This window comes from Pelmatolapia mariae, linkage group LG14 (assembly GCF_036321145.2).
Source record: "Pelmatolapia mariae isolate MD_Pm_ZW linkage group LG14, Pm_UMD_F_2, whole genome shotgun sequence".
NCBI classification, from domain to species: Eukaryota; Metazoa; Chordata; class Actinopteri; order Cichliformes; family Cichlidae; genus Pelmatolapia; species Pelmatolapia mariae.
In genome coordinates this window covers 38,462,335-38,487,996 of record NC_086239.1, presented here as the reverse complement: position 1 = coordinate 38,487,996, position 25,662 = coordinate 38,462,335, and the positions used below count along the sequence as shown (strand labels likewise).

The 25,662-nt window shown below is 42.1% G+C and overlaps 1 protein-coding gene across 1 annotated transcript in view; it reads left to right on the top strand.

The window, feature by feature from the left end:
- The first annotated feature begins 1,753 nt into the window (after positions 1-1,753).
- si:ch211-137a8.4 (neurofilament heavy polypeptide) overlaps positions 1,754-25,662 on the top strand; it is a 40,183-nt gene continuing 16,274 nt past the window's right edge. The window contains exon 1 of the mRNA XM_063492426.1: positions 1,754-1,929. The gene's annotated coding sequence lies outside the window, so the exon portion shown is untranslated. The remainder of the gene's footprint in view (positions 1,930-25,662) is intronic.

Genomic DNA, 25,662 nt, shown 5'->3' with positions numbered 1-25,662 from the left:
CCCACTTTAAGCCAACAGCTTTTTTAATTGGCTGTCCTGCATAAACAACAAGTTTAAACAACAGGTGGGTGGAGCTTTGTGAGATGATCAGATTATGGATAGTCTCACTTTGTGATATCATCCAGAGCTAAGAGCAAAAAAACAAATAAAAATAAATCTGTGTTTAGAGCAATGTCCAACAATATTCAGTCATATCTGTTAAGATCCAATGAATGCAGCTTATTGAACAGTTGGCATGGAGTGAATGTTTAGCAGAGACTGTGCTTTGGTTTGGTCTGTGCAGAAATTCAGAGTTGTGTTATCAGTTAAGTCTGTGAAGCAGCTTTCTTATGACTCTCCTACATAAAATAAAGCTGATGTGTCACACTACTGCAGTAATTACAAGGAGTAAAGTGCAGTTGCTGTTTATTGCTCTGCAAACACACTTGAAATGCTGTAAAACCAACCGTATCATCCGTCACTGCTGGACACTCCCCCAAAATGTCACATAAGGACAGCTTCTTCAGAAACAGAGCGCAGTTAAAGGATGAAGATTATTAGACTGTGGTTGTGCCAAGTCTGTTCAGGTACATTAAAAACTAGAAATTTTGTGCCCTGAAACAGAAATGTGAATCTTTTGTCCTGTCTTGCTCCCCTAACCCCCAACTGCTGAGGATTCTTCCTGGTAAAAGGGAGTTTTTCCTTCCCACTGTCACCAAGTGTTTGCTCATGGGGGTCATTTTTCAGTTTTCTCCATTTACCTTTACTGCTGTTTACTGTTGATGCGATTTACTGCTATCTAAATAAAACTGAACTGCCTTGAATTAGTAAATTAACACTTGTGAATATTTTACAAACTGCTGTGAGACTATTATTATCACAGTACAGCCAAATATTTTTGACACTGCCCCCTTCTGACAGCAGATCCTCTCTGCAGTCCGTAGCTTCCAGAGAGCTACCAATGAGCTGCCCTTACTGAGCTATCATTTCCCCTTAAAGTGGACCTCAGAGCAACTGCAGTTCTGCAGGTTTCCAGTTGTGCTGAAAGAAAAACTGCAGCCATAATGTACACACAGTAAAGATGCAGTGTGGACACAAAAGGAGGAAATCCAGAGAAGATCCGAGCTTTTTGTGCATATTTTAAATTTAGGAGGAAGGGGCCACCTCGCCCTGCACCCTCCCCTCCTAGTGCACCCGACCCCTCTTTTTCTTCTTTTCGTGCATTGATGCTTTGCCCCCATTGTTCTCCAGCCTCCACACACACACACACACACACACACACACACACACAAAGATGGAAAACAATGCCTGAAGCGTGAATGGAGCAGCCACCACAGGGAGAGTTGTAAGCTGCTGGCGCACAGAGGAGCGCCGCTGACTATCTCACTCCATCTGCTCCCTTTGTCTCTCACTCATCTCTCTCTCTCTTTTAATTTAAAATTTGCACGGGTTAGAGAAAAATCATTTTCACATTTTCTCAGAAACATTTTTTGGACAGTCTAAGGAGGTGGAGTCGGGTGAAGTGATGGTGGTGAGGGTGGAGATGATGGGGCTCCTGGACAAGGGGCGCAGAGGGGGTGGTGGTCTTCGTGGTTGCTAGGGGCAACCAAATAACGTTGAGAGGTGAACGGTGCGTGTGTGTGTGTGTGTGTGTGTGTGTGTGTGTGTGTGTGTGTGTGTGTGTGAAAGAGAGAGAGAGAGAAGAACCTGCCAACGTCCCGCTGCTCAACCCCTCGCGCCAATTTCATCTCACACAATTGGCTAAGAGAGAGAGAGAGAGAGAGAGCGACGACGCAGGCAGACGCGCGAGCGAGCAACAGAGAGAGAGAGAGAGAGAGAGGGGATGGCTGGTAGGATTTAGCCCCGGCAGCGTCTTTTCCCGTCCAACACAACAAGCTTATTACCTTTCTGTCCACGCGCCTGGAAACGGATTTACGCACACGAAAGGAGGTTTGTTTGCCTCTTTTATTTCTGCATTTCTCCACTCTGACCATCACTCTGCCGAGTGGCACATCTCTGACGTCTTATTCATGTTTTCCTGCTCACCTCTTAATGAGCGGAGGCTTTTATTTCGGCTGCAGTTGGAGGCTACAGGTCTCGGGAGTGTGTTTAATGGCGATTAGCCGGCGGGTAATTAGCCTTTAACGGTCATATTAACCTGGTAGTAGTAGCGGTGGAGGTGGTGGTGGTGGCGTGCGGGGCAGTGAGGTTGTGCTGATTTGGGGTCCTCGTGCGAGGGCTTGTTTTTGTCGGCGGTGACGGTTGCGGAGGGGGACAATGAACGGGGGCTGTTGTTTGGCGACGTCGCGCGCGCTTGTGCCCAAAAAGCCTTTGATCCAATTGCGTCTGTTTGCAAAGAGACACGTTTATATATATTTATTTAAATAGATTTTTCTTTAATTGAGTGGGGGGGGGGGGGGAAACAGGATGGTTGGCGTTTTTTTGTGACGTTATGGAGCCTCACAGGAGCTGTGTGATAGGTGATGATACTCGCGCGGGGCTTGCGGTTGATACTTTGATGTCACACGGAGCTGTTAATGTCTCTTCGTGCTTCCACGCGGCTCCAAGGGGCGTTTGTTGCTCTCCGGGACGGACGGTTAGATCGGTCCCTGTTCCTCTGACATGTGTGTCTGTCATCTTCTCCTACTTGCGCGCGCGCCTGTGTGTGTGTGTTTCTGTTTTGAGCGCGTGCAGTCTGGAGTCTGAATCAGTGAATTAGAACAAATAATAATAATTTAAAAAACAACCCGTCGAGGCGCGTGAGGTTGTTTACGCGCCCAGGCAGCAGCGAGCGCAATAAACACAGAATCTCAGTCTGAATGCGCGCGCAGGAAGAAAAGAGATTGGAAAGGGGGCGGGGAGGGGAGAGGGCGCGTGAGGGTCTTTAAGCCATTTTCGATGAAGCGCGTGTTTATTTAAAAAAAAAATGGTGCGCACATGGCGACAGACAGAATCACATCACAATCAGAGCCCAGCGTGCACGTGAGAAACGTAAACGAGGTCAGCGCGAGGAAAGCGGGAAAACTCGTGTATGTAGTGTCACTATCGGCTGTTTATCGTCCTGTTGGCCCTGATGTGTCGAGGCTGGGGGTTAAAAGTGAGAAGTATGCCACTCTTTTCTTCCTCCAACAATAGACAACGACGTGCTTGTTGGGAATCTGGCGCTTCACTTGTTTTGCTCAGTGATGGATTCTCTGTGAGCCCCCCCCCCCTCTCTGTTGTTGTTGATCGTAAAGCTCTCCATGAACCCCTCACTCATTTGCTGCTTATCTTGATTATGATTAAATTACCAGGTGGTGATTAATCGATCATTTAGCGGTTGTTTTGGGTGCCCATGTGCCGTCCATTGTTCCCCGTATAAAGCTTTTCATAAAGACAAATTCAACTGGGTCCAGTTGGAGCTGAATGCGAATGTTTGCGCTGATATTTTTTCTGTGTCCTTCCTGCATCGATGTGAAGTGTGTCTGCAGCAGGTGTAGTAAACACTGAAGTCTGCTGACCTTCTGGATCATCATGCTTTTATCGCTTTGTTCATATTTCTGCAGTGTTTCAGCTCTGATTTGGATTTTTTTTAAATACAAAACTTGCAGAAATATCCTTTAAAACTGCAACATGGTGGTAGGATTTTAAATGTTTTCCCCTCCTTTGGTGTGTTTGGGAGGAAAGACGAAGGGGCACATGATTTAAAAACATGTCGCCATATTAGAAGCTTTTTTTGCCCCCCAAAATGGAGGGGGGAGGAGGCTCAGAGGAGCTCATTAGCAATGCAAATTAGTTTTTTTCCCCTCTTCATCGGGGGCTCGGGCACCTGCTGTCTCGAGCATGCGCGCGGCTGGCTGGCTGGCTGGCTTCCTCCCCTCGTCGTCCTCCTCGAGCCTCGTGTGCGCGCCTCCCTCCCTCCTTCCCTCTGCCTCCTTCTCATTAGACTTATGTTCCATTTTCCACTGCGCGCACACGCTGCAGGAGCTTTGACGGATAAAGAATAAATAAATAAAATAAGAAGGAGGAGAGCTCATGCACTCCTCTCTCTCTCACATGCAGCTTCTAGCAGAACATGGTGGAAATAAACGGAGGAAAAGAGGGGAAATAAAAATGTGGGAGGAGAGGAATTCAAGTTAAACTAGGAAAGGAAGAAGGACACAGAGCTAGGAGAGAGGAAAAAAGGAAGGAAAAGTGAAGAATGAGAGGTCACCTTATTTTAACTCAAATTTCACATTCACACAGGATAAAATATAGATAGTTGTGGTCTAACGCACATGTAGGGTTATTTTATCTGCTTGGAAAGTCTGACGTCATACATTTACGGGTCCAAACGCTCCTTCAGGTCCTAAAATCAAACCAACCCTGAGACAGCACTCCAAATCCTTTCAGCTCCCTCTGACTGAAAGATGCTAAAAAAGAAGAAATTAAAGCATACAGCTGTGCTACAACTCTGCAGTATTTTTATGTGATTTGCTCAACACTGTTGCCTATTGTTACACCCATTTTTATGTATTTTAGGGTGCCGTCAGGTGGTCTGGTGCACTGCTCCTAGCTAAATGGCGCTAGGAGCACCGAGTGTCTCCTCGTTCAGTCAGACGGTTCAAGTCTGAAATGACTGATTTGTCACAGCAGCAGATTAAATTTAGAGTTTGGTGTTTAGACTCCGGGCATGCTGTTTTTTTATGATGGATGTAAACATTGGTGCATGATGAGTAAACGTCTGCCTGGAGGCTACAGGTGGATGCTGGGGTGGTGGAGGGGTTGAAACAAGTCTGAGAGGAAACTTTCAGTGTGAGTGTTTTTGGAGTTGTGATGAAAGTGAAGTGTGTTGTAACACAAGGCAGTATTTTCTCTGTATTTTGTACTAAATTTAGCTTCCATAAGTTTATTAAATACATTCAGTTTTAGTTTAGTTTTTAATAGATTATTAGATTATATATTGGTATTTATCAGGGAAAAAATGTAGTAGATACTTTAGTCTGAATATTATTCATATAAACTGAATTCTCACATAGTTTCTCCTGATTCTGTTATATTTTTCTTTATATTTCTTATTTAATTTAAATGATACTCTTCTTATTACACATTGTTTAGTTTTATTTTGTTCAGCTTAAATGTTTTTAACACCTTTAGTTTAGTTTCAGTTAAATAGATTAACCTTCCTCACACAAATGTGTCAGTATATCCGTCCAACATCTATAGATTTATTGATTTTAGCGCCTGATATTTACCTGATGTTGCCTGGATTTTGTGGCTTTATAATATTTGCACATTACATAAAGAAAGAAGTAGAAGTGGAAAAACTAGAAAACCAAAATAAACATAAATAATCAGAGCTCAACAGTCAAAGTTAAAATATCAGCATCCAACCCAAACTCATAGTATTTACATTTACAGGTTTAGTTTGCTTTTGCCGATGGGAGGAAACTGTTGTACATACCAGTATGAATAATTCTGCAGAATATTTGTAAGTTTGCTGATATGGTTAAAGAATAAAACTGATGTCAGAATCTGACATTTATCACATACATTTTTCATGAGATAAATGTTTAAAGATCTGAAAAAGCTAAAAGGCTGCAGTTTGGTGTTTTTACATAACGATCAAAGGGAGGAAAAATGTCGCCATTAGCTTTGGTTGTTTTAAACATCGATGCTGGGACAGAATTCATAGTAAACACTGATTCATTGACGCACAGAAGATGGAAATCTGGACTAGAGCCCAGTGTTTTAATCGGTATTGGCCTTGTCCACTGACATCGGCACAGAATAAAACGGCATTTACTGAAGTCAGAAGCCGATGTCTGTTGCGTTACATCAGTTTTTCACCAAATTAATGGCATTTAGTAATTATTTATGATTAAGATTTCTCTGTTTGTCTGCAGGAAAGGGGGATAAATAATAATCACTAATAGAGAGAGAGAGATCGGTGTCAGCTATTGGTCCAGTTGTGATGTCACACCCAGTTCTGATTTTTCTTACAAAAATCTGTGTATAACATGTCGAACGTTTAGTTTGACCTTTGACCCTAGGCTGCTCATCGTTGCACAGTCAGTATAACGTTTAAAAACATGACATATTTTAAGTTTTGACTCAGTACCAACACGATATGGTCACCTTCAGCACACACGCAGTCCCAGCTTGTGTCAAAAAGAAGACTAATTAGCTGATAAGCAAAGGTTAATGGGCTGAATGATGAATGGGAGATAAATGAACGACCGCAGGAGACGAGAAGACGGGACGACAAAGATGAACGATAGACAAAAAAGACAAATTATTGTTGGGGTTAAAATGGCGAAAGTAAGAAGAGAAATGGGCAGGAAGCAATGACGAGGAGAAAAAGGATGGATGATGGCTTATAAGTGGAGGAACATGCATAAAGGAAAGGAGAGACCGATGCAGAGGATGGCACGGCAAATTAAAGAGAAAAAGAAGAAAAGGGTAAGAATGAGGAGAAGAAATGAGGTTAAGAAGGAGAAAGAAGGCACAAAAGGAAACAGGAAGATGTTAACATAGAAAGATGGAGCAGAAGGATATTAGGAGCCAAAGAGACAGTGAGGAAAGGAGTGAAGAAATAAGAGAAGCGAAGGGTAATAAATGGAAGGAAGGGAGGAATGAGATGTGGTGAAGGAGGTCGCATTTAAAGGAAAATTAAAGGAGACAAAATAGTTGAGGTTGATAATGATTAATCAGTGAATGAAATATAAAGAAGATAAAAAGGAAAATGACAGAAGTTTTGTGGGAACCCAGGAGGTAGTGTTCAGCATCACGTATCGCAGCTAACCGCGAACAATCAGCGAGGAAAATGGATGTATAGATGCCGAACGCGGTGAACGCAATGGGAGAGCAGAGGAGGGGATTGTTTGGTGACGTACAGCGTGTTTCCTCTGGTCATGCGTGGATCATGTGGTCGTTTTAAATTCAGTGAAATGCACAACCAGCATGTGCAAAGTCTTCGCTTTACTGTCATGCAAGACTACGATGAATCCACGAGTTTCTCCGTATATGCTCATCTTTATTGTTAAAAGGTCACATGTTTAGCATCGATGGGAAATCATTGGGATACGGCTGCACCCTGATTTCTGATTAGCTTAGTCATGCTCATTTTTTTAAATTTCTCACCTTACAGCGTGTGTTTTTTTTTTTTTTTTTTTCCCAGTATGTTTGATTTATGTACTGCTCTGCATGTCTGCAGCGTGTATCTGCAGCATCGCTCTGGTAGGTCAGAAAAAGAGTTTATGATGTGAAGTGTCTGACCAGCGCTGCATTTCTGGGTTGGATGCTGGTTGATTGATATGTTAGCTTATGCATTGCTCATTTTTTGGTATTAGCATTGTGATTGCGAACTAGTTGGCACATCACATACTCCCCCTGAAGTGTGACATGATGATAGCTTTTGTCAGACTGTGTCTTAGCAAAGGTGCCAGCTGACACAGCAGCATTGGATGCAGGGAGACCTACAAGGTGCACAGTGGAAAACTGTAGTAGTGGTGAGGAAGCTTTGGCTCTAAAAACTGCCTGGTCAGGTGGAGGAAACAGTACTGGGTTAGATTGTAATGTTGTAGGCTGCATATAAGAATTGGACATAAACATTAGAGGACCTGCATTAGCTTCATTTTTCAGTCAAAAAGGTTGCTGTTTGATTCAAATCTGCCCCTTTGATGAAAAATGATGAGTTTGGAATGACCGCCCTGTCACCTTAACTCCCCAGAATGAGAATGGGCTGGTTAGCAACTTAAGGTGAAGACGCAGCTCGACTCAGTGTCGTCTGAGCTGTGCTGCAGATTCCAGCGTGTGCTGCAGACAAGTTAAAGTTAAAGAGTTAAAAACACTGAAGTGAATGGACAACGGATGTGACAGCGCCATTTCTAAAGCACTCCAGTCATAAGGGTTTTATATTGGCACATACTGGATGACACATACACTGAGGTGTCTGGATTTGGGCTATAAATAAACTGGATTTTCAAAGCTAAAGAATATATGAGTAAGGAAATATTTAACTTAATTTAACTAAAGTCCAAACACAATGTCTTTAAGGAATGCTCTGCTGCATTTTGTTCACATTTCTCTGAGAATTTAACATTTTAAGAAGAGTTAAAATCTTTTGAAGAGATAACATTAGACCACCACCCATTTTTTCTATACATAAAGACATTTCCATGATAAATTGATGTAGAAAAGGTACAGAATTAACCAGAAATGCTCAAACCTTCTTTTAATAATCACCCCCCTTGTTTCTTTGAATATTTTTGGTTGTTGAGAATGGTCATCCAACAAAACAAGTGATTTGGGAAAGTTTTGAGATGTTACAGAACAAACTGGGAATAACTAAAAACAACAGCAACCTGCACCTCCGCAGCGAGTTTTGGCTCGTCGAGGTGGCTGTTGACTTGCATATGTTTGTGTGTTGATGCTGAATGGCTGATATGAAGAGATTATTTGACCAGAAAATAAAATGTGGAGGAAAAAAAGAAAACCTCTGCTGGAAAGACTTAAGAGATAACATCAAATCGGTATTAAGCTACGCAGACAGATAGCGCTGCCATGGATAAAATATTTAGCTGGATTTCCAAATCAGCCTTTTCCCCCCACATTACTCTGAGAGTGTGTGTGTGTGTGTCTCCCCCCAAATCCTACCCAGCATGCCTGCGGAAAACAGGGTCAGGCCGGAGAAAAAAGAGAACGAGAGCGAGCACATGATGGGCAGATAAAGGCTCGTCTGTGTCAGAGGGAGAAGAGAGCGAGGAGGAGGAGGAGGGCAGGACGATGAAGGGGCCTCTCTGTTGAAGGAGGGAGTTCAGGCTCTATAGAAATCTCCCATGGCGGACAGAAACAAGGCATTTAGTCTGTGAGTCGGCCTCTGGAACGCCATAATAGGCTCTTATAATGATGCCACTATGGACAGGGACGAGAAAACACAGAATGTCCCTTTAAACTGAGCTTTTGGTGTGAAATGCCTGTAGTGTGAAGGAGGTGGATGAGCTGTTGGAGGGCCTGCAGTAACATGGACTCTCTGTTAAAGTCGACTTATCCTGCTTTTTCTTACTTCATGGGCAAAGTTTTAAATACTGAGGTCAGAGTATGTACACGTAATCCCTGAAACCGAAGGTCAGACTTCTCTCTGCTCCCAGTGCTCAGTTTCACACAGTGTTTTTTACTCTTAGATGTCACAGACAGCGGATTTCCTCAATATGGTCATCTCAGGCAGAGAAGCCCCGCCCACCTGCAGTATAGACTTGCTTACGAGGGGCAGCCAATGAAAGGAAAATATGTCAGATTTTTCTCCCAGGATTCAAAGTTTAGAAAAATATGTGAGTTATTAATTATGGGTGCCTAATGAATGGGTTTTAAGAATGCATGGTGAGTAAAAAGTGGATTGAAAGAAAATGATTATAATCCCAAAGGAGAATACAGTCTGAGGAAAAACATAAATCTACCCAGATTAAATTTATCTGTAAGTGCATCAAAGAAAATTTGCTGATTAATTTCATGAGTTGTGCTGAAATAACACTGAGTGAAGAAAAAATCTTAAACCATTAAACCATTAAATAAACCGAATATGCTTTTCTCTGTGATTTTTGTGAGGCACAGCCAATCAGAAGACAGTCGGCTTAAAGGAGGAGGAGCTAAAACAGCTTGTTTTAAATAGAATGAACTGAGTTCACTCAGAACTGAGAAGGATTATTTTGAACTGTGAATCATGCAGAGTTACTCTATTAGGACTTCCAAGCATTGTTTGGGGATTTTGGTTAATGCTCACACGTGAGTTCTCATATATTCACTTAATGAGCAACTGGTCTCTTTGGAAGAGAACTTAATTGGAAGTTAATAAGTGTTAATTGGAAATGTTATAGGTTTGCAAAAATTACATATTAAGTTTGGATTCATGTGTTGAACCTTGAATATAAATCATTCTGTCATTAAAGAAGAGAAGCAGGGCTGATGGTTAGGGAAACTTGCCTATTGTTCAGAAAATGTGGGAAGTAGTTTCACAGTTGGAATTACAGTGGATGTTTTTCATTGTCCACGATGCATCTGTGCTTCCACTCGCCCACGCTTCCTTCACGCCAAGCTTCAAACAGAAGATGCTGTCGTTTTGGTCTTTTCTGCAGCTTCGAATTTGAAGATAAAATAAAAGGCTGACTTCTGAGAGAACGTCACATCTGTACAGCCTGGATTTCATTTTGACTTCTATAAAGAAAAACCTTTATTCTTCTCAGACTGTCAACAAATATCTGACCAGACAGAGGAAAATTCCTTCTTCCCAACTAGTGAATGATATGTTTTATTAGGACGAGCAGACAGCAGCTTCAGATCCAGGTATCCGTTTATATGAAGTCAGGAAATATCCCGACTTATTATCAGTCACGTATTTCCTATTTAATTCAATTCAGTTTGGTTTAATTTACACAGCACCAAATCACAACAACAGTCGCCTCGAGGCGCTTTACATTGTAAAGTAGACCCTACAATAATACATACAGAGAAAAACCCAACAATCACATGACCCCCTGTGAGCAAGCACTTCCAGGTGTGCCTTAAGATTTTATGACATATTCATTATAATGCATTTTAAAGATAATGATATATGTATAGAAAACATTGTTTAAATTACTTCTGTCAGAGGGACGTTTGGTCTGTTGGTTCACTGTTGGATGGTGGGAATTATGGGAGGGTAACACACATGCTCTGACCCACAAATAAGGTGCAGATGATCCACTGCCTAAAGAATAGAAGAATAGGAAAAGGTCACCAACATGTAGCCACACATCTGAAAGCATATTGATTTGCTCTCCTGATATTTAGACTGTAGTATTGATATTTTAACCTTTGTAAGTCCACTAAAATGGAATATAAATGCTTTGATCTGACATTTGAATGGGATATCAGTCCGATCCTGACTTAAAAAGTTGGTTCAATTGACATTATTTGACTTCGTCACCTCGGATCAGCTCCTCTGTGAGGAGCAGTAAAGGGAGGTAAACTCCGAGTCAGAGGAGGAAAGTCAATAACAGCAGTTTCCTAATGACTCTCAAACTGAGTTGAAATCAAACTATCACAAGTAAATTTGTTGAATAAGATTAAAATATTTTTGTCCTATCATTCCTAGTCTCTGCTTCACAGTCAGGGTTACAGCTTTTTAATTTGACACCATTATTACAGAACCCAGCATGAGCAGATACCAGAAGCAAAGGTATCAGTATTGGACCTGGGAAAAAAATTGGATTGGTGCATCTCTAACTTGGACACCAAACATCCTTTCTGAAAGAAACTTTGCCTATTCATAGGAGGGCTGAATCTGAACCAGACACAGGAAGATTGTTAATTAGACTGTGTCAGAATGTGAGGTGATGCAGGCAAAGAGGAAGGCATCAAATTTTGCATATGTGAGTACTGGTGTGATATGGTCAGAAAAGGTTTCACCTTTGTTGTGTCAGAGTTTAAAATATTTACAAATGATTAACAGCAAAGACGGAAAACACCGGGTCCAAATTTCAAGAGGGTCCATGCAGAGTGTTTGAGTCGGCCTTTTGGGTTATTGAAGACATTTCAGCTCTCCTGTGAAGGACTTCATCAGCTTCTAAAGCTGAAGATGCCGTTCGGATGAAACTTTTGCAGAGGACGTAAGAAGTCACCCAGTTTGTCATGAGTCAAGCATATTAGCCCATCATGACCTGCATGAGCCTACATACATATGTCTACAAGGAGAACCTCACACAGCTCTAACAGATCAATACAAACAATGAGCCGACAGCTCCGATGTTTCTTTTTTTTCTCCCAGACTGTGTGTTCATACTCTCCGGGTGTGGTGCAGGTAAAATAAAACTCCTGATTTCAGCTTGTGAGAGAACCAGGAAGTAAAAACAGACCTTAAACTCTGACTTCACTGTGCATGGACACTTTGGCCTCTGAGACTTCCTCCACTTGGCTAAATTAATGAATAACTTTCTCAAACAGAAACCTTCACTGTAGTTCTTCGGTTAAAATGTAAACCGTGCTGTTAATCAAGCTGCAAGTGAAACAGCAGAGTCCAAAGTTACAGCGGTGCCCCGGGGATATAAATTAATCTTAAATACTGTCCTTACTCCTTGCTTGGCATCAGCCCAAATTAGTCTGGATTAGGACTGCTGTCTCCATCCATCTTAAGATAGTGTGACAGAGACTTCCCCCTTTTAGGTTTTACTGGCTGTCAGAAGATTTCAGAGTTCAGACTCTAATGTCTGTGCCATCTCCAAAAACGGCATTTTTCTTTTAGTGGGTGCACAACAGTAAAGGTAATTATTCAGTTAGCTTTACTGGTATTCAGTTATTCAATTCCATATTTTTATTCATGGACTCTACCAGAGCAGCTTTGCATTATTCACTGTTCAAAATAATCCTTGTGTGTCTTGTACTCGGTCTATGTGCAACCACTCAATTCATCTTCTGTCTGAAAGAAGTTGTTCTAGTCCCTCCCCCTTTTGGGATAACTTTTTTCTGATTGGCGGTTCCATTTGTGCCTGAGATGACCATATTAGGGATATCCCCTCTCTATGACATCATATAGAACCAAAAGTCAAAAAAACAGTTATAAATTGAGTGTTTAGAGCAGCTTGAGCTTTTCGCTCACTGGGATTGTTTTCATGTTAACCTTTATGTTTAATATGAGAGTTGACAAGTGGAACAAGATGCATATCTCCATAAACGGCTGATAAAACCAAGCTTCTACTTGGCCTCCACCAACTTGGCTGAATGCTCTGTTTGTGCACTGTGCAGTAACAGTAACTTTGACTAGTTTTGATCATTTTAAATGGAGGCACAAGGCTTTTATATCTACATACCCGCCAGTCCAGACAACAGTGTGGTTGAGCTGATGTATCAGTGTGTCCCGACAGCTAATATGCAACAAAAAGTCATTATGTCCGATGTTCTTCGCCTTTCTCAACAGAACTCCAACTGGAACTGATTTAAACACAGAATGACTTAAAGTTGCAGCTTTTCAACCTCTAAGTGTCGAATCACTGCAAAAAATAAACGCAGCACGACACAGATTTCTGTGCCATGGGTCTGAGTCTGGACACTGGTGACATTAGTTTGACTCCACTGTGGCCTTTTCTGCTGCTACCAGGGTCACAGCTGCCACAGAGGACTTCACGTTCATGTCCTCTGAAAGTTTCTGGCAAAGCGAAAATGATCCATCGAGGTTTTTAAAGATGGTGAAACATGATTAAACAAAAGGCATTTTAGTGTTGTCTGCTAGGATAATGCGCCTGGCTTTGAAGACGAGCCCCTTCTCACCAACTTTTAACCAACCTGCAGGCCCAAAAAAGGAAGCAAACACTGAAGTGCAGTTTCTCTAATGACCACTAGAGGCTGCCTCCAAATCTTCAAAATGCTGCCCTTCGGCCTTCTAGTAGTTGCACCTGTGGTATCAATTGAAAGTCCTAGGGAACCTTAACACAGCTGAAGTGCTAAAGTTCAAAGTAATCCTTATTTATCATCACATTAAAGGCTTTAATGGACCTTCATGAACTGCTGTGAGAGTTTGTTGGAATGAACCTGCTGCACAAATTTTCAAGCAAGCTGAGCAAGGGTCACATGTCAGATGATTTTTGGAAACATTTCGGAGCAATTGTGTTTGTTAGACTTGATTTTGATTAAACCAGCAGAAACTGCTGGTTCTGCTGCAAATCCATTTAAACAAGTTTTTATGTCGTCCTCACACAGGCAAACCTGTGTGAGGACACTGTGTGTGGTCTCTGCTGATCCTGCAGATGGATCTTTTTTTTTTTTTTTTTTTTTTTTTTTTTTTGTTTTTTGTCTGTCCCATTTGGATCTTTAGCCATCAGAATTGTTGTCTGAAGACCAACAAGGATACCAAATGGATTTATTTTGCCAAATGGATCATCATGGCATTGCTGTATTGGTCCATTTGATCAAACTTTGTTGTTATTATTTATTTTATTTTCAGTTGTTACAGATGGGACAGACATGATTGGGGGATAGAAAAGGGAGAAAGAAAGAGAGGAAGGAAAAGAAAAACAGAAGGGAAGAGGGACAGTGAGAAAGGGCACTTACAAAGACAAAGAGAGAGAAAAAAAATCTCCTGGATCACCTGTTGAGAGAAAAAGAAGAGAAAACAAGCAAAAAAAACCCAAAACAAAACAAAGCAACATACTAAACACAACACCATCACGTTAATCTAGCTAAGTGTGAACAGCAGTAAATACTAAATATTGAATGTTGTTGTGCAGCACGCAGGACAGACAGCGCACAATGTGCTTTGAAGTAGCAGCTAAGAAAGGTGTAGTTTATGTCTACGAACAGTGAACATCCATGTGCACACCCGTGTGGATCAGCGCGCTTGTATACAAAAGGTTTCCCCATGTAATGGTCTGCTAGAGGGTGTGGAGGGCCATAGCCCCGTCCCCCAGGGCATGAAGCAGGCATGGAGGAGATCCAGGCTCCAGACATCCAGAGGCCCCAGAGTGTGGGAGTCCAAGGAGTACCACCGGAGGGGCATCCGTGCCACCCTCCTGGGAAGGGCTGGGGAGATCCCCAGACGAGGGGTCACCCAGTAGCCACGGAGCAGAAGCCAGAGGGGGCTGCACCGGCGTGCCCGCCGGCTCTGCCGGCAGCCAGCTGTGCCAGAGTGAACCGAGCTGCAGGCCCCGAGGCCGGAGGCCCGAGGGCCCCCTTTGCCCCGGAAGAGGCCTGACCGAGCGACAGGCACCAGGCCCCGCCAAGTAGCCACCGGGAGTGAGCTGGTGCATACCTGAGCGCCCAGCCCCGGACACCAAGAACCACCAATGCACCGACCCCTGAGGGCATCAGTTACCGGCAGGGAGTGTGGTGAGGGGAGATAGGCCTCCACACTTTGGAGGGCCTGGGAGTTCCCAGGGAGGTGGAGTCTAAGACCTGACCTGACATATAGACACAGACAAGCAGGCACACACAGACACAAACATGCTTTCCCACCCTCATGCACACATATACAAACACTCAGCACTCACCCGACGTAGGGATAGACATACATGGACATGTACACACAATCACACTCCCCAAACATACTCTATACCCCGGGTCCAGGTACCCTCACCCCCAGAGGGATGCAGATGGATCTAACATGCTTAAAGCACGTGCCGTGTCATTTGAAACTTTATGGCTCAGCGAAATCGTCCTGTCTCTTGACCCTCTGCACTCCGTGGTCAGAGATGAAGATTAGTGTCAGAGCCAGACACCTGCCTGGAGTTGAACTGTTTTACCTTCGGCAGACAGGGTGGAGGTGACGGTGGTCCCGCGGCCCCGCCGTGCATCAGGGAAGCTTTTACATCAGAGAGCTTGTTTCATGGTTTTAATTTTAACGGCAATAAGGTCTGCGCTCAGTGGCTGTAAGGCTGGTGGTGGGGTATAAGAATAAGTCGCAGATTATTCCATTTCTGTCCTTTCTACTTCAGGTTCACCAGAGGCTTTAAAAAAAGATGGTGGTCTGGGTTAAAACAAACCCCGTGTCACAAACCTAATCGTCTGTATGTACGTGTGGTTACACACGTATACAGGTGACATGCAAAACAGCACTAGCGTAGCTTTTTAAGAGCCAGTCTTCTTCATAGACGTGGCCTTTTCAGTTCAGTTTTATTTACATAGCACCAAATCACAACAGCAGTCACCTCACGGTGCTTTACACTGTAAGGTAAAGAACCTGTAATAATGCAGAGAAAACCCCAACAATAAAAAAGGGGCTTCTATTGAGCAAGTCAACAGCGGGACAGAAAAACTCCCTTTTAACGGGATACACCTCTGACTGAACCAGGCTCAGGGAGTCATCTGCTGCGGGACAAAGGACACAAAACATATTCTCTCATATCTTCATTTTCTTTGGTAAAACGTTGGCTCTGCTGTGCAAAACTGGCCCTGCCTTCCTGGATTTGATTATTTCTCACTGAGAGGTGTTGCTATCAAATCCAACAACCTTGAGTTTCAGGGCAAACTGTTTAACATGTCAGCATTCGGGGGATATTTACCCTCTTTTGTGGGCTCTTTTAAACTGAAGGATGAATCAGGAGGACAGCGGTGTCTTGTTTTTCTCTGCTCTTGTAGTGGTTGAATGGGTTGCTGTGTTGTTATTGCATCACTGCAGATGTCACGGCCCTGTGGAGACTTAACACTGTACGTGTGATCTGTTTTTAATCCACAGTAGTAATGTGTTTTTCCTCTCTCTCTCTCTTTATCTGCCTTGTAGCTACTCTCCTTTTTGCAGCTCTTTGGCAGATTGAGCTGAATTGAAGGTTTTTTTTATTCAGCGTTGTGCCCTCATTACCATGCAGACCTATATTTTCAAAATACAATTCCCTAATTATCCGTGCTGTCGTAGTTCTGCATCAGGAGCAGGAGGGGTGCTCTGAAAAGGCTTTCATGTGCAGCGCAGTGAGGGTCCCTTTATTCTCAACTCCTTCATCAAAAAAGAAAGAAAGATTTGTGTGTGCTGGTTCAGATGAGAGCGTTTGTTCCTGGTTATTCAGGGAAAGAAAGAGCAGGAAGTCTCGCATTTTTGGGAGGATTGTTGAAGAACTGCAGCTGGTTTTTTTTATTTTTTTTTAAAGGACCACCTATGAAAGTACAAATGAACAAGGGCCCAGCCAGCGGTGCATTACAGTGGATGGATGGCACTAATAATTGATAACGGTTAACTCATTGGCCATGCTTCTTCTTCTAAAGCTGCTCCTATAAATGCAACACCCTGAGAACTTTCTCATTTTCCTGACACGGGTGGATGCAAGGCTAGAAGATGAGCAGCCAACTGTCCTGCATGGTGGTGTGACCCTTTAAAGGTTACCCAGAATGCATTTTTTGAGGTGAAAACAGATTAAATTGGGTGACAATGCTTGTTTCTATTCCTTTGCAGACATTAGGGGCCAGATTTACTAAACGGGGCAAAATATCACAAAAAGCCCAAATAGTTGTGATTTTTGGGGGATTTACAGAAAGTGTGCCGTTGTCTAAATCCAGGTACAGTCAGTTCACTTCAATATCAACAAATAAGTATTTAAATCAGTCTGCACACTGGATTTAAATATTCTTCCCCTGATATTTCGCAGCTTGAGAAAGGAAGTCCCAGAAACACACATCCAACAGGGTCAGCTGCAGAAAGCTCTGAATTCTCAGCTCTTACAGTCTTGTAGCTGCGCTGTCTTTGTAAATACAAACTTCTGCTTTTTGTCCTGGCACAGTACGTTAGGAAATCCTAAACATTGTTCTTGTTGAAACTGCGTTTCAAACCAACAGTGTGCTCCTCTGGTATTCACATGAGAAAGCCCTTCTGGGTTTCCTGTTGCTTTTCATTCTTGCTGTTGAATTTACAGACAGGACATCACCACACATATTCTTACAGTCAAATATTCAAAAACAAAGGGGAGATAAAGACATAAATGGAGGCAACTCTCAGACAGCAGCAGAGAGACAGAGATGTGTGGTCCCATGGGCTGAATCCAGTTTAAATTGGCTGCTTTCCTAGCTCAGGATTAGACCTGGGCTTAATACCTTTACACTAAAAGGCCTTTCCTGTTCTCTCCGAGGGCAATCTGCTGCAGGAACACAACCAGCTTTTAATCCACAACAACAACAACAACAAGTGCGTGGCTGAAGCTGGCGGAGGCGAATCGCACCACGACGAGCTCAAAGTCTAGTTTAAAAAAATAACAGAAATCTGGGAAATTATTAGACAGAGTAAATCGGTTCTTATGCAAACGAGGAAGTGGTTTCTGTTTCTGGCAGCCATCTTTGTTTTGGTCAAGGAAGGTGCAGCTTATGGGGAGCTTTCAAGTTCTTTAACAACAACCGGATACAGGAGACTGGTGCCAATTAGATAACTTCATTGACACAGACTGAATCAAGAACTGGTCTAAAAGCAGATTATTTCTTCTTCTATGGTTCTTTAATGTGAAGGTGCTGTTTTCCTCGCTGGTAACCGGAGTATCTTTGGATTTTGGTTGGATAAAATGGAGAATCTGAAGACTCCAGTTTGTTTTTATTTGATTTTATGATTGTGTCATGCAAAAACACCACCATGTCCAACTGTAAAAACCCCCCAAGACACAATCAAGAAGAAACTGCAGCCATGCTATGAATTTTACAGAGTACTCACACAACCTGCATGTTTTTAAATCTGATGATTTTATGGGTAAGAGGAAGGATTCCTGTTACAGACCATTATCTTATTAAGAACTTGCTATAACGTCACGTTCATGGCTGAAGTTTTACTTGATCCAAGTACGTTTGTTATGTTGTTAAAAAATATTTCAACAAGTTCTCTTAAAACAAGTCAATAACTTTATCCTAATTATGTTTCATTTTAAATTATTAACACACTGTAGCAGAGCAGTAATGTTGCTGCGATTCACGCTCAGCTCCCAGGCGACCTGTGAATCCTCCAAAAAAATAAAGACTTGCTGTTTTACGTGCTTTAAATGTTCACATTCATACACTCGTGGGCAGCAGCCTACAGTTAATTGCATTACTGACTAGTGACGTGAACTAGCCTTCGAAACATTTCAGAATCGTACGAAGCAAGCGAGCTATGCTGAGCTGAAGTCCGAGTACCGGAGGAAGCTGTGCAGTAAAGCTGCAGCAGTGCAAACTGGAATATGATTGAATTTTTATGTTTTCATTTGATAACTCAGAAAATGTATATTTACACTTTTCTGTTTGGTCCTAATTGGCTGTTAAGCCTGTTTGAACATGGATTAGAAAATGTGTTTGTCTCTTTCTTGCCCGTTTATCGCAGAGAATATTGAATCTGCATTTCACGTTGATCTTGATCTCCACGTCTCCATCTTCAGGCCCTCGTCTGAATCGCAGCAACTGAGCTGGTTTTTTGCTGTTATAATTTTAGTGGTTGTGATGTTTGTGAAGCGGGCAGCACTCAGTTATTTTGCAGGTGAGCAAAATGATGTCAAGTCCTGCTGTTATGTGAGCGTGCTCAGAGCCTGAGGCCCGGGTTAGCAAAGAAAGCCGATGCTCATGTTTGGGGTGCCGTCATCTTTGACTGGGTTTTAGATTTCAGCAGCAAACCAGTGTTTGAAATTATTACTGAATATATTACCAAAATTATTCAGACTAATTATCATAAACAAATAGTTTCAAATGTATTAAATTAACCAGTAATGCTAATCCAACCAAAGCAGACCTTCAGACAGCAGAGGCAGGGTTCACTTTCTGTTCAGACTTACAGGAAACACCTTTGAGAAGCCTCCTTACCTGTCCTTAAACCCTTCCCACTGTAAAATCAGCTCCTGGCTTTACAATCAATTAAAATCTGCTGCTTTGTGTTTTGCTTTGATCTGATTGGCTCACAGTCTGACAGTATGGTGGCCAGCAGGGACAAACTTTACAGCCGGCAAGGAACAAAGAAGTAATTAGTCTCAATCAAGTAATCAAGGTTATCAGAGCAGGTTCTGTGTTTCTGATTGAATTAAAATTCTTCTGTCATGTGTTGGGACGCGGTGTGGGATTTTTAGGCTCTGATTAATCCACCAAATGCTCTGATGTTACCTGCCGACACACGAAACCAGGCAAAATGAACTCCTGAGGTAAAGTCCTTGTTCTTGTTCAAATAATCCATTCGGTGGAGGTTTGCAGGTAAAGCAGAGGACACGAGATGTTCCCGACGCTCTAAGGCGTGAACGTGACAGCGCAGAACGGACGCTTTGGGCTGAGAATGAAAGTGTGCAGCAGGTGGAGAAACTCCGTCAGAAGTTCTCTAAAACCCTCCGAACAGATCTGTGATATTTCACCGAGTGCTTGGCCTCGCACCAGGGAACCATTGATTAGATTTTCATAGTGATTTGTGTCCGGGGTTTGCTCTGTAGCTATGAAGGGAGGCTTTTTGGTTTCAGTTTCCCTGGTCCTGTTTTCTTCACTGATAGAATCAGTGAAGAAATATGGCTCAAGTGTTTGGGTGCAACAGTAAGCTGGGTATTTGTGAAGCGTGATACGTTTGCTGCTCTGAAGCCAGAAATGAAATGACCACATGTGTGCCGGAGCCGGTTTTATACACACTGAAGACGGCACACTTCTACTCCGGCCGCTGGTTTAAGCCCAGGTAGCTTCGCTCTACGGTAGCTTTCAGTCGTTGTGGACTACTTCTATATTTTCTGTCTTGTTTAACAAGTGGACAAAACAACACTTTTATTCTGTTTAATATAATAAAAATGAAAAACAGTTTTCAGTTCTTTATCTGTGGTGAAAACACAGAACAGTTTCTTTCTTCCACGTGATCCCAGCATCCTCCTCCGTCACACCAACCCTCAGCACGTCCTCCATCACTACATCCATCAGTCTTCTCTGAGGTCTTCTTCTTTCCCTCCTGCCCAGCTGGAGTCCGGTATATCCTCTCTCCCTCCTCCGCACATATCCAAACCATCTCAGTCTCTCTGACTTTGAGCCGTCCCTGTGATGGACTCATTTCTGATCCCGTCCATCGTGGTCATTCCTAATAAAAATCTGGACATCTTCAGCGCTGCCTCCCGTCTTTCCGTCAGTGCCGCCATCTCCAAACCTTCCCTTTCCTTTTCTTGCTGCCAGTCACAAATCACCCGCTCCACCCTGCCTGCATGCTCTTCTTATCTGAATTAAAAAATTCAGTTTTCCATTATTTAATATTTTATCTATAATGAAAACAGAGGAAACTGTCTGGTGTTTGATGATGGATGCATGGTTAAAAATGTACACCTTTTTATTTAATGGAATACTAATACCATTAAATCCCACCTCATCCTTGGGTTTTTAATGGTATGCGTGGAGTAAAAATACAAACCTATACAAGCCTGTGATGATACGAGGTTTTTGCATGAGGGACAAATCCACAGCCTTTAATTTTGACTTTACATGTTCCCTCTGTAATCTGTCATCCTCAGGCTGTTGATTCAGCAGGCGCCGGAAATTTGTTATCAAATGAGGTTGAATTGGTTTTGTCTGTACAGCGTTCATCATATTAAAGACAGAGTTTTCTGTTATGTTATCAAGGTTAGTTCCTGATTTTTGCCACTTTTAATGCATCACGCTGTGTAAAGGCTGCTGTCCTGGGAAACGTCCCTCCCTGATCATCTCTCTGTCGTCGTCTTCCAGCTGTTTGTCTGAAGGCTGCTCAGTTAAATTGTGAATGCTTTTGCCTTCGTCTCAGCCGCTATGCTCGGCCTCCGTCTCAGAGGTCACAGGTTCAATTCCCTCGGCAGCTACTGTGTCCTGGAGGAAGATTTCGGCTCTTTATCGCTGTAATTCTGTCAGCTCTGTAAAGTGGACCTTTTCCTGCAGGCCTGGTTTCATTTAATGGTTTTTATTACAAAGCGCTGCAGACTGCTGGAGTTCAGGGCTCGATATTTCATGAGTATAACCTCACATCACCTGGAATGTCACCTTCACTGGCACTTTCACACAGTGAAGCTTATCGCTGTTGCATGACTTAACCTGTGAATGTATGCTTTCAATGATTTCTAAGTACATTTCATATATACTTTGTCATACTTTCACTAATCCAAACTGTTGTGGAAATAGTAAAAGTAAATGAAAGCGAAGGTTTGCTTTGTTATCTGTTATACTGTTACACGTCTGGTTCCTCACAAAGTTTCAAGAAATCAAACAAAGGTTTTTTTCCCTGACCCTGCAACCTGATATCTTAGACAGTGGATTTTACTAATATGGTCATCTGAGACCCAGAAGCCCCGCCCACCTGTTTTTCAGACTGGGCAGCCAATCAGAAAAAAGCTGGCTTTCACTAAGGGCATGTTTTATAAGAAGCTTCTGCTTTTTTTTTATCAGAAAGTTTATTTTTTCTACCCCAACATATCCACTGGACAGTAACGAGTCTGCACCACATGATTCTGAAATGTTTTCCAATGAAGTTACTCTGCTGGTGTCAAACTGAGTAAGCAGAGGTTTTTACTGCTAAGTGTGTGATAACTGTTGAAGAGCCGTGTGCTAACGTCGCGCTGTCAGACTGGGCTTTTGTCACTTTGGACTGAATAGAAGTGTGGTGTTTGTGAGCAGCAGGAATTGTGGCCTTCAGCTGTTGGAGATGTTTGTGTTTGTGTGTCAGACATTTTGCTTCACATGCAGCTCAAACCAAATTACAGTAATTTAATTTGCTGTAAAACCAGAAATAAAATTAGGTCAGGGGTAAAATCTACTCAATTACTAACAGAATTATGTAAATTAGCAGTGTGATGGGTAAAATGGTGGCGCAGATCTCTTATTTTTGCTGTTGTTCCCTTTAACAATAACTAACCTCCACAAAAGCTTCCAAGTGATTCCTCTGTAAAGCGGGCGACTGCTGAGTCAGTTATTGGACAGGAGCCTGTGTTTCCATGTCATTTGTGACTTACTAAATAGATTACCCACAAATCCTCTCTGATCAGACGTTGAGCTGTGGACCATCTTTGTCACCGATAACTAAACAATAACCAGACAAATAAGAGAGCGCGTGACGAGCACCTGTATAAATATATTTAAAAATCAAAGGCAAGTTGTAAAGTCCATAAAGGAGAGTCTTCAATGATCAGCATGTTATTTGTTGAGATTATACTTTTGAGATTGTCCAACATAATGTCCCGGGGACCGAAAATGAATAAATAAAACTTTATGTTAGGGCTGCAGCCTTCAACTATTACAGTAATTCAGTATTATTTATTCTATCAATGAATGAGAAAGCAATAATAACTATTAAAAAGAGAAACACAAGCCTTTTAACATCAATTAAATAGTTTAACTGCACATAATAGCTGTTAAAAGCAACTAAACCTTTTGTTGTTACTTAATATTTTTGAAAGAGAACATTTTCTTAAATGCAAAAATAATGACAAATGCAGTAAAATGAAATGGCCATTACTTTGTCTTCTTGGAGAGCTTTCTTACTAATGCAGGAAAGCATTCCAGGCGTTCGACTGTTTTCCTGGTAGGAGGCTGTTGTACCTCATGAATGGGCTAGATTGCTGTGTGCTTTTATGCGTGTGTGTGTGTGTATATATCATGAATATTTTATATTAATCTAAAAATTGCAAATAATGTTACTAAAGCCTTAAATGAATCCAGTGCACCCCGTGCCCCCCTTTAGATGCTCCCCTGATTATTGGAGGTATGACAGCGATGGAAAGTGGGACGGCTGCTGGCAGCCTGATTTAAACACGTAACAGTTCATCTACATACATGCACTTATATTCTACTGTAGGTTTACTGCAGAGTTTTCACTGTGTAAAACAAACAGTAACGTGTACACAGACTCAGCCTTGACATTAAACTAGTTACAAGGTGACAACTGAGTCGTTTGCATCAAGTTTTGTTTGTTTTTTCTTTTTTTAAATAGCTGAGTAATTCAAGTCACGCGACGAGTCGTTGGAGCCTTTTTTATATACTCAGCGCTAGCTTTATGTATAACATTAGAACATACTGTAGATTTATGTTGACTGTTTAATCTGTGACAGCTTTATAATAAATGTGAAGGCTACACCGCGCCCTCTTTAGATTCCCTCCTGCATGCTGCTGTCTTCTAGAAAAAGAGAGGAAGGACATCTGTATTCTTACGTTTACAAAAAATAAGATCAATTTAAACTAAACCAGCAGTTTATCTGAATAAGCAGAAGTTTAGTTTCAAGTTTTACTTCAGGGTTGCCGTCTCTATAAAAGAAAGCAGTGCTGAATGTGAAGCGGCTCCACCAGAACGGACAGCTTCATCTCCACTGCTGCTGTGTTATCAACCTTTCTGCTGAGCAAAACTAGGACTGTTTGAATCTTAGGATATGTCCTGGTCACACATGTGCCCCTCAATACATGTAACGGTCCATCTGGTTCAAATGTGAGCGAAACGCTGTACGGCCCTGAATCATCAGCGTCGGCTTCCTGCTGTGTTTTCTGCTTCACTAAGAACAGTCTCTTTATTTCATTAACCTCAGGCATTTCCTTTAATGTGACAGTAGGAAAATCTACTTATTAACAATGAAACTCTACTTAAACTTAAATTGGACGTTGAATTTTAATTTTATATAGCACCAAATTAGAACAACAGTCACCTTATATTGTAGTGAAAGGTACAGACTTGGTTATGCAGACAAATCAAATCATAATCAGCAATCAAACGACTAAACATTTGGCGACAGTGGGAAGGAAAAAAACTCCCTTTTAACAGGAAGCAACCTTTGGCAGAACGAGGCACAGTGGGCGGAGCCATCTCCTGCAACAGGGTGGGTGTGGACTGAGATTGCTATGCCTACTTAGGTGTTGCAGGTTGGAAAATGTCTTGAAAGTAAAAGCTGGTTTAGTCTTTGTGGGCAGTATTTGTGTTGTTGATCATGTTCATACAGATCAGAACAGAATCGGAGTGAATGGTAGCTGCAGTAAACCATATTTTTGTGGGGATATCGTTACTGGAAGTAAAAGTATCCATGAGCGCTTCAGTTCCTCAGATAACCATCAGTGGGTTTAACCCTCTAAAGCCGGTCGGAGCGGGCACGCTCCGTTTTGCATAACTATTTTTAAACCCCTGTAGACCTGCAACCACGTAAGCTAGCGCAATAAATTTTTTTGCATATGAAACCGGAGGAGTTGTACTTACATCTTATGCCATCAGCTTGCCCTAGGTCACGGTTTCCTTCCACATATAGCTTTGCAAAAATTGCATGAAAAGCACTTGCAGCAACAAAAACATAATATTCCAGAAACAGGCTTTGCCGATCCGATCAGCTGTTCGTAACACTTCCTAGGTTGGAATAGACGTCAGCGCGAACTATCGCATGCCCGCCATTACCTGCCCGAAACCGGAAGTGACGTCATTTTCGCGGAAATGTAGTTTTTTTTACCTTCAGGGCCTTATAAGCCTATACTGGTGTTTTTAAAAGTTATGTTTGACTTTATGACTTTCTGTGTCGTTTCTGGGATGCTTAGAACTCAAATTGCACTGCTAGAAATAGTTTATTTTGATGCATATGCTGTTTTTTTGCAAATTTGCATTATAATATTTATTTTCATTTTTTCTGCAGTATATAAAAATTGGTGTATTTCAAAAATAAAACTATGAAGACACTCAAAATGAATTTCCTATTGTTGCAAACTATTTTGTGCAACTTTTTTGTATTTACAGTTTTGAGGGATAAGCCTCTTAAATTTCTCTAATTAGAAATATATGTTAAAAAAACAAAAACGATTTTAAATTTGTTTTGTAGTTTTGCATTTAATGCATACATATTATTAAAACTTGGGCTATAATGGTTGTATTGATGTATAGCAACTTGAAATGCTCCCAAAAATGGCACTACAGCATGTAAAAATATAATATAAGCTCTGGCGGACTTGGTTCTATGGTAGGTCTTAAAGGGTTAAATGTGGAGCTTGACAGTGAGTGTGAAACCTGCGAAGGGTTAGATGAGGAAGTTGAGTGGTGTATTTGTGTGTGGATGCAGCACTGAGTGTTTTTATGTGTCCATGTTGATATCAGGAAGGTGTGAAGAGGAGGGCTATTATCGCAGTGTGAAGTGGAAAACTGTGATTGGCCATTCTGACGCTTCCCCATTGACCCCCATTATAGCTGCATTAACGGGCGTCCTGCAGGATTAGATTGCCATCACAGAGGGTGAAAACACATGCAGCTGGAAATGCACCCGAGAGACGCCGAAGGCCCTCGCATGATGACAAAGTTATCTGCGCCAGCGAGGGTTTACCTCCAGAACTTTCAAACTTTCT